A 12,759-nucleotide genomic window follows, 5' to 3' on the forward strand; every position below is an offset into this window, starting at 1 on the left:
GTGTGTGTGTATGTGTATATAATAATAATAATAATAATAATAATAATACTAATAATAATAATAATAATAATAATAATAACAATAATAATGAATCTTTTGTCAATAATCTAGCTTACAATAATAAATTGTTGATAATAAAAGAATATTTATGGTTCGTTTGGCTAAACTTATTTTAGACAACTCGATAATTTAGCTCACAATAATCCGATCTAGTGATGTCAATATAGTCTGACATTTGAAGGAAACTAGGGGTGTGTACGGGTCGGTTCGGTTAGATTTTTGGCTAAAACTGAACATGAACCGAATATATCGATTTTCGTAAAATTAGAAACCTTATATGTTAGTTTTTCATCGGTGCAGTTTCTTTCGGTTTCGGTTTTGGTTCGCGATTTTTTCCGGTTCGGTTTCAGTTATTTTTCGGTTCGAGAGTAACTATATATTCAAGTTATACAAACAAAAGAATCGAATTACAATTACTTTCACAACTAACGAATGCAATGAAAATATAAAAATTTTAATCCCATAGGACTTAATTTAGAAGATGTATTATGCTTCATTTTTTTTTCCTACTTTCATCAACCACATTATTAAAATCATGAACTCGAGTAAAATTTTATTACTGAAGAAATAAAATATAATCTCTCAATTTATGGACAAATGCTTAGTATGAGACAAGTAATTGAAAGATACAAAGTAAAAATTAGGATAAAATAATACATATAATACATAAATGAAGTCATTTTATAGTTTTGGCTCGGTTCGATTATTTACCCTTTCCACCATACCGAACCGATTAATTCGGTATTTGAAGAGTACAAAATCATACATACGGTTTGCTATTCGATGCGGTTTGAAACGACTTGCTTTTTTCATTTTTCCGGTTCCGTTTTTCAGTTCTTTTGCTCACCTTCAGGAAACGATACATATTGAATCTTTGTTGTACACATCAACTTGGTGGTTGGTACCCAAAACTATCCTTCAAAGTAAACAATTCATGGCGAAAAATGAACAAAAAAAACCATGATTTTCATCTCTACATAAACTGCCAGAGGAAAGAAACATTGTATCGAGTAAAGACACTATACGAAACCGACCTTTGATCATGTTGTTTAATAATTTTCATCATAGTTAAGGAATTATATTGTTCAATAAAATAATTTTATTTGAAATAATAATATTATATATGCACGATGTCTAAATATGAATACAAACATAGTACTTCGAATCTAAGAAACACAAGTAAGTACGTTATCAAATGCTTAAACTTTTATAATTAACCAACCACACATAATGAATATTAAGATGGTGAATTTACATCACAAGAAGCTATGCCCCCTTATGTGTCCTAGAGTAGGAAATAGACAAAAAATAGTAAACAACGCCAAGAGACAGTGTTTTTTTGAATCTTATTTATATGATTAGTTATACAAATTTAGTTGATATAAGTAGATTCATTTAAATAAATGCATATACGAATTTCTTACTTAGTAATGACCTTCACCATTTATGATACAATCCATTATTCTTTGTAATTACAACATTGACATTCTTATTTTTCCCAATTGTTTACACAACACTAATAGCATCACAAACTTAGAAGATTTTTCAACATAAAATTGGACAATATGTATTCAGTTTGTGGATGTCTAAATATTGTATGGAAACATGCATCCATATGAATGTGATCATGTTGTTTGCCTTTATTATGTAGTAACTGCTTCAAATTAAAATCTGTATAAAATTTTTAAGATCTTTGAGCTTCTTGTATTAACCAAGGGCCAATGAAAATAGTTGCACCGTACCTGTAATAAACCATATGGTGGTGTATTTAATGGTGCAATATATTCGTATGAGGAATTCAAGAATTCCACTAAACCGTTACAACTTTATTTGATGTATTAATTAATAGTATATTTAAATCATTTTAACTCGATGTCCATTTAATTGACTAAACAACTTAAATCAAAATTATGATTAATATTTTGTACTAAGTAATATAACCATATTATCATAAAAATATAACATATCTATGGTGTAAATTAGGAACTACAAAAAATGGAAGAAACCTTCCCTAACATTCACACTTTTATAAGTAGTATAGATATAGATTTGGCTACCGGAAAGACGATTGATTGAGAGTAAACAAAACAGAGGTCTCTACTTTATGTCGCCGGTTATCAAGTTCCCTACTGCATTTCATGCCCACTCAAATACCACATATGGCACTATCGCCTTGGCCATCCATCTCCAACATGTCTTCGTCAAGTGTCTAAGTCGAATTTTTTTACTGCATTTTTAATAACATTTGTGAGATTTGTCTGCTTGCTGAAAAAACTCGTTTTCCTTTTCCCTCTAGTAATATTTCGTCGACTCTTCCTTTTCAATTGATTCATTGTGATATTTGGGACCAACATAAAAATCACACATTCAGGTGCTCATTATTTTTTAACGATTGTTGATGATTTCAGTCTTGCACATGAGTATTTCTTATGATAACTAAATCAAATGTCTCTACCTTGCTCATGGCTCTCTTTACATTTATCAAAATCAATTTAATTCAAAGATCATAACATTTCGTAGTGATAATGGTACACAATTCACTTATGTAAGAAAACTTTTCTCACCAAAGGTTTCAAATTTCAACATTCTTGTGTTCTACACTCCCCAACAAAATGAAGTTGTCGAGTGTAAGCATCATCATATTTGACAAGTTGCCAGAGCTCTTATTTTTCAATCCAATTTGCCTATTACTTTTTGGGTGGAATGTGTGCTCACTGTTGTCTACTTAATAGATAGCTTGCCCACACCAATTCTCTCCAATCTTACACCATTTGAAAGTTTAAGCAATCGTTCACCACCATATGGTCATCTTCATATTTTTTTATTGTATATGTTATGCTACTATTGTTCAACCCATCACCAAATTTGAACCTCGTGCCAATCGTTGTATTTTTGTTGGATATCCTACGGGAAAAAAAAGTTACAAATTATTCGACTTAACAACTAAGAAAGTTTTTGTTAGTCGAGATATCTAATTCCATGAAAATATATTTCCTTTACAACCAAACAATCCACGTTTACCTAATTCTAGCCATCCCCATTTATATTCGTTAATCCCACCAACACCGAACCAACTTCTAACAAGCTCCCTCTTGCCACCGACTCTTCCAGCTATCTTAGTCTACTTCTCCGGTCGATAACCTACTTGATTCACTTATCCCTCACCATTCAACCCATAATGCGTCAACATAAATTGGACCTACACCCATAATTCAACCCATAATGATTATTATATGAACTTCGCTCAAACGAACCCCCACCAATTATCGTCTGCGTTGCCAGATCACCATCGAGGTACAAGGCTCCCTCTTTATCAATTTTTATCATATTCACGCATTTTTCATTCTCAATTTTCTTTTCTTGTCAATATATCTAGCCACCGTGAGCTCACTAACTATTCTCAGGCAATCCTCGATCCAAAATGGAGAGAAGCCATGCAAACTTGATGCCCTCATTAATAACAATACTTGGCAACTTGTTACGTCGTTACCTCCCGGACATCAACAGATCAATTATAAATGGGTCAACATGATCAAATACAATTCAGATGGCTCAATCGAGCGTTACAAAGCACATCTTGTTGCTGAAGGTTATAAACATGTTGAAGGGGTAGATTATTTGGAAACATTCTCTCATACCGCCAAGCTCACTACTACGAAATGCCTTTTAGCTATTGTCGCTTCTCGTAATTGGTTTCTCCATCAAATGGATGTTCAAAATGCCTTGTACATGGCGATCTTAATAAAGAAGTATATGTGGAGGTTCCTCTTGGTCTATATGGGGAGAATGTAGTATATCGGATCAATAAATGACTTTACGGTTTAAAGAAAGCTTCAAGAAACCGGCTCGCCAAATTTTCTCAAGTCATTCAAAGGGCATAATTAAATCAATCAAAGACAGATTATTCTGTATTTACCAAATTTGAAGACAATTTTCATCTACAATTGTTCTTATTTATGTCAACGACATCATTGTGACAGGAAATAATCACCAATCGATTGAGTCTCTCAAAGAAATTCTCGTTCATCAATTTCGTATCTAGGATTTTCTTGGCATTGAAGTATCTCGATCCCAAAAAAAGAATTTTTATTTGTCAAAGTAAGTATGAATTAGATGTTTTAGATGATGCTAGATTACTTAGATCTCGTCCTCGTTCATTTCCAATGGAGGAGCATCTGAAGTTGACATATGATAATGGTGGGTTACAACATGATCCTACCAAATACAAGAGGCTAGTTGGAAAATTAATTTTCCTGATAGTGACAAGGCCTGATATATTGTGTTCTGTACAAATCTTTAGTTAGTTTATGCAAAGTCAACGAAAACCGCATTGGGAAGACGCTTTGATGGTACTAAAATTTATCAAATGCAATCTTGGCCAAGGATTACAATATTCATCTCCTAATGATCTTAAGTTAAAAGCTTATTGCAATTTGGATTGGACAGGATGTAAAGTGACTCGGCGTTCGATTTCGGGGCATTGTATCTTTTTGGGAGATTCGTTAATTCCATGGAAATCAAAGAAACAAACAAATGTAGCTCATTCATCCACATAAGCAGAATATCGATCTATGGCTGCGACATGTTTGGAGATCACATGGATACGATACATTTTGCAAGATCTTAAAGCCTTACAAAAACCGTCGGCAACTTTATTTTGTGACAATCAAGCAGCTCTTCACATTGTCAAAAATTGTCGCACAGTGACACAAAAGATACAATCTCCGTCTTCCATATTTTGGACCCGAGACTCAACGGGTCTACCCGACGGGGGGGCCCGAGGACCCGTCGGGTCAACCTGGAATTGGGGTTTTTTTTGTCCAAAAATTGGGCATTGGAGGATTCCAACTCGGCTAAATGGGTAGAATTGGGCAACTGTGACCACTGTGGCAACTAACATATTTGATTAAATATAAACAATAAATATATATAATATAAAACGCTAGTGTAAAATGATAAATATGTTAAATAAATTATTAATTTTCATATTATTTATTATTAAATAATTTTAATTAAATTATTAACAAATGCAATATAAGAAACTTTTAAAAATATATATGGGATCACGGTTCAATACTTCAAAACATCTATTATTAATTACTATATCAATATAATCTCCACTATTGAAAAATATAAAGTATTGAATCAATTCAATATATAAACAAACGCGTTGACTTAATACAAACTCACTTACGTTATTAAAATGAATCGTAATATTTAAATGACTTAATACAAACTCAGTTAATACAAATATTAGAATCGAATCGTAAAATTTAAATGAATTAAGCTCAAGTCCTTTCAATTTTTTTTATTTTTTTTATTATATTATATTTGTTAATAATTTAATTAAAATTATTAATATTAATGAATATGATAATTAATAATCTATTTAACATTATTTATTATAATCATTTTATACCTTTTGTTTATGTTGTATATATTATTTATTATAATAATCCTAACTATAAATATATAAATATAAATAACACTGTAAAAAGATTATAATAATTGTATAACTAATGTTTTATAAATTATTAATTGTCATGTTGACCATTATTAATATCAAAAATCTCGACCAATAACAAATGCATATATATTTAATTTTGAAAATATAAGAAATACAATTTAATTTAAAAGAAAGATTGAATTTGAATTTTTTTGAATTTTGAAATTTTGAAAAATTTCTCAATTATTACTTTCACTTATAAATACCCATAATTCAATTTCACAACTTTCATTTTATTTAGTTTATGTCTCAAAGTCTTAATCGTTTCATTTTTTTTTAAATCGTTTACTGTTTAAATTCAATTATTTTTTTAATTTTGAATTTAAAGTTCATCTCATGTTTTTCAAGTTTCAATATAAGTTTTTTTTCTTTCTTGTAAGAAAAAAAAAAAACAAATTGAAAAATCGGGTGGACCCTGACCTGACCCGGACCCGCCTCTCCGCGGGTCGGTTTCGGGTCCACTAAAAGTCGGACCCGGACCCGGCGGGTTTGACCCGGACCAGGACCCGACCCGCCCCGTGGCCATGTCTAGTTTGAACCAGATTGTAGGCTATGGAGGAGATTACTGTTCCGTACAAAATGCAATGCGGCAGGAATTTCATGACCATAACAGACATTTTTAATTGAAATGACCCGTATGCTAGCTCTTCTCTCGTAACGTTTTACTCGAAGTCCGGAATTCTTGGATATGCGGTGAGAGTATTTTCTACGTCTAAAGATAAACACGTTGGACTGTGGAATAGTTTGATTTCGGCTTATGTTAACTGCGTTTGTCCAAATGATGCTTTGAATATCTACACTCAGATAATATATAGATAATAGATAGAGAGATTACAACCGATTCTTTCACCATATCAAATGCTTTGACAACATGCAGTATGATCGGATCGAGTTCTTTAGGAACACAAATACACGGGAACATGATAAAGAGACCGATAAAAGAAAGCGTTGTTGGGAGAGAGAGAGAGAGAGAGAGAGAGAGATATGTGAGATTTGTTTTTATTTTCTATAACTAACTATTTCCGTATAAATATTAATTGAGGGTATTTTTATACGGATAAATTTGATAGGCAACCCTTATTTCGGACTTATATATGTGGATATTCTAGATACTAGATGGAAATAGGCATAAGTGCTTTGACAAAAAAAAAATTATAAATAAAATAAAATAAGTAGTATATAGACATAAACACCCTCAATTAATAAGAAAACAAATCTCATAATATCACTTCAATCTTACATTTCTTTCACCATATATTTAATCCCTCATCTCTCTCCCTATGTATTCTGCCCTCTCTCTTGTGCTTCTTGGTTTTTTTTTTTTTTTTTTTTTGTTTTCTGTTTTTTTTTTCTTTTGATGAAGAAATATTATAGAAAAGGGAAAAAAAACGATCTTTTCAGATTATGAGATGATTCTTGGTGAAAGAATTAAAGAAGACAACAAACATCACTCCTCCAAACAAAAAAAATCAGAAATCCAAAACCTAACCAAAATTCGCATTGTGTTTTCTGTATGTAGAACTTTCCCATAGTTTGTTGTTAGCGATTTTCGTTTGCAGATTGGTTTAACTTCGTTTGTTGTTTGAAGAATTGCATTTGGTGTTGAGATTCGATTCCTCTGGTTTACAATTTGCAAGGTATGTCTTAAGCTACATTTTACAAACACTTTGTTTAATGTTTTTGTTGTTTGCAAGGTGTCCCATAAACAATTTTTTCGTTGATGTTTGTAATGATGCTGATTTGTTTTTTTCAGTTTGCCTTTTGCATTTGGCGAAGTCATGCTAGTTTATTGCTTGAAATAAAATTATGCAAGTTCTGCTGATTTTTTTTCCCTTCAATTTGTTGTTTGCATTTGGCGAAGTCATAAGTTGTTTTTTGTTGCAATTTAATAATCCAAATTTTGCATTTTTTTTCAATTTGCTGTTTGTAATTGTCGAAATCATAAGTAATTTGTTGTTTGCAATTTCAATAGTATAAATTCTAATTTTAAGTTTGTTATTTGCAGTTCACGGAGTCAAAAGCGGTGGCGCGGCGGCACTGACGTTTTTAGAGAATGAGTTTGAAAAATAAATAATATATTTTTTTTACGATTTATTTTTAATTAATATTAAGGGTATTTTTTCCACAATAAGTATTAATAATTTATTAAAATATGGAAATTTTGACTTGCATCTATACACATAAATTATAATATAGAGGGAAGTATAGCAAATTGTCTTTTTTTAAATACACTAATAATTAATTTAATTTATATTATTTTTATTGGTTAAGGGACCTACCTATACATATATTCATCTAACAAAATGTATCCCCATCTATATAAGTTCCAATTAAGGGGTCCAATTATTTTTTTTTCTTATTGTTACTGTGTTTACAACACATTAAAATTATCGATCATTACAACAAACTTTGCCGATTCGAAAAAAATATCAATAAATAAAAAAATATATTGTCATCACCATGTTGACAACAAAGTAACATTGTCGGTAAAAAGCGGTCGTCCGAGATTGAGGGATGAAGTCTTTATAATTCTAAAATGAAGTTTTTTTCCCAAAATCCCTAGGACCATTTTGGTTAAATATTGATAGCCCTAGGGATTTTTATGTCATGTGCATTTGGACAATTTTCATAATTCTTGTGTTTTTGGATGTTTTTCTAATCGTCGAGCTCTAGCAAAAAAAGAGAACTATTAAAGTTGGCGATTGATAACCAAAAAACTGTATTTCGTCAAAGAACATGCGAATCATGGTACGTTTATATATTCATTGTTTGTGTGATTTTTGGTCTTCTATTTTTCACACTTTTGTTCATAGTATGTTTTTCTTTTTGTATATCTCTAGTGGCCCTTAGAGACCCGCGGATGAGGATGGGAATCGATAGCCCTCACGGCTAAAACTTTGTTAAAAGAATAGTCTTCGTTCAGTGTAAATATCATGTTGATTCACACAAGAGTGAATGCAATATGTATTGTTTGAAACGCAGTGGAGAAGATTATTGTTCCATACAAAATGCAATGGTGCTGGAATTTCAGGACTATAACATACATTTTTAATTGAAATACTAAAAATATCGAAAAAAATTCTGAAATTTATAATTATATATCATTTACTCCTCTTAGTATTTATAAACGTTTTTTGGAAAAAAAAATATTCAAACATAATTCATTTCAAATCTCACTCCCAGTTTATATCTTCTCTTTCAGCTCTGTCATGGCCGATCTAGTCGTATTTATACTACTTCATTTTAATCGATAATATAATGGATGATGGTGATAGATTTAATGATATACGATTATTGGTGGCTCTAGATCATTCCATAAAAGTTTTAGGTATATTTTAAAATGTAATTGTCTGCACGAGATGTTCTAAGAACTTCCCAAATCGAAAAATTAGAGAGTTCCACACATAACTCTTGCTTGGGAGATCTTGCAGGAGCAGAGACGGAGATGGTAATTTCTTTTTTATTTATTCCCTTTAGGAAAAAAAATGCTCTATACTTCTATGGTCGAAGTCTCGGTAGACGAATGAGGAAATGAGGTCGGTGACAACAACGGTCAAGTTGCCTTCTTCTATCCTCACCTTGTTTCTTATAGGCCGGAGATTACTATCTCCTTATTTTTTTTGAACCATGTCGACAATTTTCGATACATACACATCGATTTTTTTTGTCAATTTTCGACACTAACATGTCGAAATTTCACAAAACATCGACATGAATATGTCGAAATTCATTTTTTAATATATTTTTCGATAAGTTGGTGTCGAAAATTGACAAAAAAATCGACCTGTACGTGTCGAAAATTGTAGGCGCGCTTAAAAAAAAACTTCAAAATCGGCTTCGAAGCTGAAAAAATGAAATGGATACATACGCTTAAAGGTGGTAAACGAGTCGAGCCGGCTCGCAAACTCGACGAGCCGGCTCGACAAAGGCTCGAACTCGAGATCAGGTTTTTCGAGCTCGAACTCGAGCCCAAATTAATTGTTCAACAACTCGCTAGCTGCCTTGTTTTGCTTCTTAGTATATATATATATATATATATATATATATATATATATATATATATATATATATATATATATATATATATATATATATATATATATATATATATATATATATATATATATATATATGCCTATTGGCCCAGCCCAATAGACCCATATTTACATGCAGGGCCACAGGTCCAACTTAATAGTTATTTCTACGGAGGCCCAATCACATCCAAATAAGGTTGGGCCCGATAAATTGATCTCGGCTCAATCAATTAAGTATAAATATAACTTAAATTCATTTAATTAAGGTACGCGTTTATTATTCAATCGCTTATTCCACTCAAATTCTCTCGGCTATTACCGATTATCCGCACGTCTGAGTTGAGCGTCGAAGGGGTTTCCGCCGGATCAACCCCTGGCTTAAATTACGTGGTTTGTGTTCGCGAGATTATTGAGATAATTAAATTGTTTCAGGACCATCTAGCTTGTGAGCACGTGACCTACTTTGCTCTCCCAACTTGAACAACCCAGGTGATTTATTTTTACCATCATCATTTTGGCGCCGTCTGTGGGAATGCAAACCAGATCATGTAGCCAGCAAGATCCTCCTGAGCCATCCACTCGGAGAGAGAATGACACAGCTAACAACCTCCCAATTCGAGGAGGCTCTGGCTTGCCACCTTCTCCGCGTGCTCCGGATCCGCCTCGCGAGGTTCAGGTGATTCTCCCTCGAACCCATCACTCGTCGATCCTCCATTACAGGCTCCCTATACCTGCTTCGCGAACGGTTCAAATAACCGAGGAAGCACTTCAAAGAATGATAACAGAAGCTTTTACTCGCGCCGCCACTGATGCGGTGGCACAATACATCGCCACGATGGGAGCAAATGCTCCCCCCGCGATCCCAGCTAATGCTCCACTCGCAGTGCCACCCAGGGTACAACAACCGGCCTAGAACAACGACAATCGGATAAGTGTGTCCTCATCCACCTCGAATCCACGATCTCGGATGCAGCTATCTACCAATCACAGGGAGCCACAGCCGAGACAGCAACGCCACCATTCACCCCAACGGGGTGATGCATCTCCACGAAGAGCTCATTTCCGTAATGAAGGAGAAGACGAGATAAATAGTAGACTATCTCGCCAAAACTATTTCCCCTAGTGAACAACCCAATTGACGGAAGAGCGCCAGTCCCAGCAAGGTGCAGTCCTTTCACCATGAACATCCTCAACGAGGTATTGCCTCAAGGAGTTAAAGTATCAGTCTTACCTCAGTTCGAAGGAACCACCGACCCGCATGAATACATAGAGAAGTTCCACGCTATGGCAGATTTATATGGCCCAACACATGCAGCAATGTGCAAGATGTTCCTCACGACTCTCTCCAAGAGAGCCATGAATTGGTTCAATGCTCTACCCACAGGATCAATCAACACTTTCGCTCGATTATCATTGCGTTTCACCAACCAATTCGCCATCAATGAGCAATACGCTAAAAATCCAGCACATCTCTTCTCTATCGTACATAGACAATGAAACACGTCGCAACTACATCAGGCGTTTTGTGGAAGCTGTTCATGAAGTTTCCAGTGTAGGACAAGACATGCTCTCAAGGATCATGCAGCAAAACCTGAAGTCGGGTAGGTTCAAAGAATCTATCGCCGGAAGGCCTCCCGGAAACTTAGATGAGTTGTTAAATCGAGCTGAAAAATACATACGCATAGAGGAAGCCTCTACCAATGCTCCTCCCAAGAGGAAGAGAGAAGATGACCGCCCGGATATTAGGAAACGAGATGATCGACGTCCTCCACCCCCACCTCAAGGCCAATCATCTTCATCTTATAATCGAATCACTCCACTCAATACTCGCCTCGCTGAAATCCTTCATGTGATAGAACAAAAAGGTCTGGCAGAGCCTCCACGCCCAATGCGAAACGAGAAAGATCGGATCGTTATTGTCGATTCCACAAAGATAAAGGACATACTACCGAGGAATGTGCACAACTCAAATTGGCGATTGAGAGGCTGATCAAGCAAGGCCACTTAGGAGAATACATTGATAAGCCTCGAAATAAGCGCCGTGATGATCTTTCACGCCGAGATAACAATCGAGATCAACAGCAACGACGGGAAGAGGGGGGTCAACGGCGCAACCCATATAACAATGATAACCAACCCACCCGGGGAGTCATTGCCTTTATCTCCGGAGGACCGGCAGGTGCGACTCACAAAATGCGAGACGCACCCTCGCTCGATCAGCACATATGAATCAAGAACATGCTTCTCCATCCGCATCTACCTATCAGATACGAAAACCTGATCATAACATAGTCTGCAACTCATTGGACCTTGAAGGTCCAGATGAAGATCATATCGATAGGTTGGTAATCACATCATCGATGGCCAACTTCTTGGTTAAGAAGATATTAGTGGACGGTGGGAGCTCAGCCAACATCATGTATCTCCACACATTCAAGCAGCTGGGCATAGATAACGTCCGGTTTAGCCCCATCACTACACCACTAAAATGATTCACGGGAGAGGGCGTTTTATCCATGGGGAAAGTGGAGTTACCCATCTCCTTAGGGGAAAATCCTTGTCGAATTACGAAGATGATAAAATTCCTCATCGTCGACAAACCATCCCCTTATAACATCATCCTAGGGAGGCCAGCAATCCATACATTCAAGTCAGTGCCTTCATCTTACCACCAAAAGTGGAAATTCCCCACTCCTTATGGAATGTGAGAGGTACTTGGAGATAGACGTCTCGCCCGAGAATGTTATGCAAGAGCTCTACGTGAGCCATCTAAGAAACCTAATACTTTAGGGAGAGGAGACGACACCCCGAGGCACGATAAGCGAAAATGGGTCAATGCAGTCATCGAAGTTGATAAAGAAATCTTAATCAGCGTACCTGACGACGCCACCAAGCTAGCAGCTATTGAAGAGCTAAAATAAGTAGAACTCATACCCGGAGATAATTCTCAGATTCTCCGCATCGGATCTGATCTAGATCAAGAAGTGGATAATCAGCCAGTTAACTTTCTTAGACACAATGGGGATGTGTTTGCTTGGAAAGCTCAAGATCTGACGGGAATTCCTCCCAAAGTAGCATTGCATCGACTAAAATTTGACAAAAGATTGAAACCAGTCAAGCAACGTAAAAGGAATTTTGGTCCTGAGCGCAACAAACATA

The sequence above is a fragment of the Erythranthe guttata genome, chromosome 6, assembly GCF_056151865.1.
Source record: "Erythranthe guttata isolate IM_541 chromosome 6, IM_541, whole genome shotgun sequence".
Taxonomy (NCBI): Eukaryota; Viridiplantae; Streptophyta; class Magnoliopsida; order Lamiales; family Phrymaceae; genus Erythranthe; species Erythranthe guttata.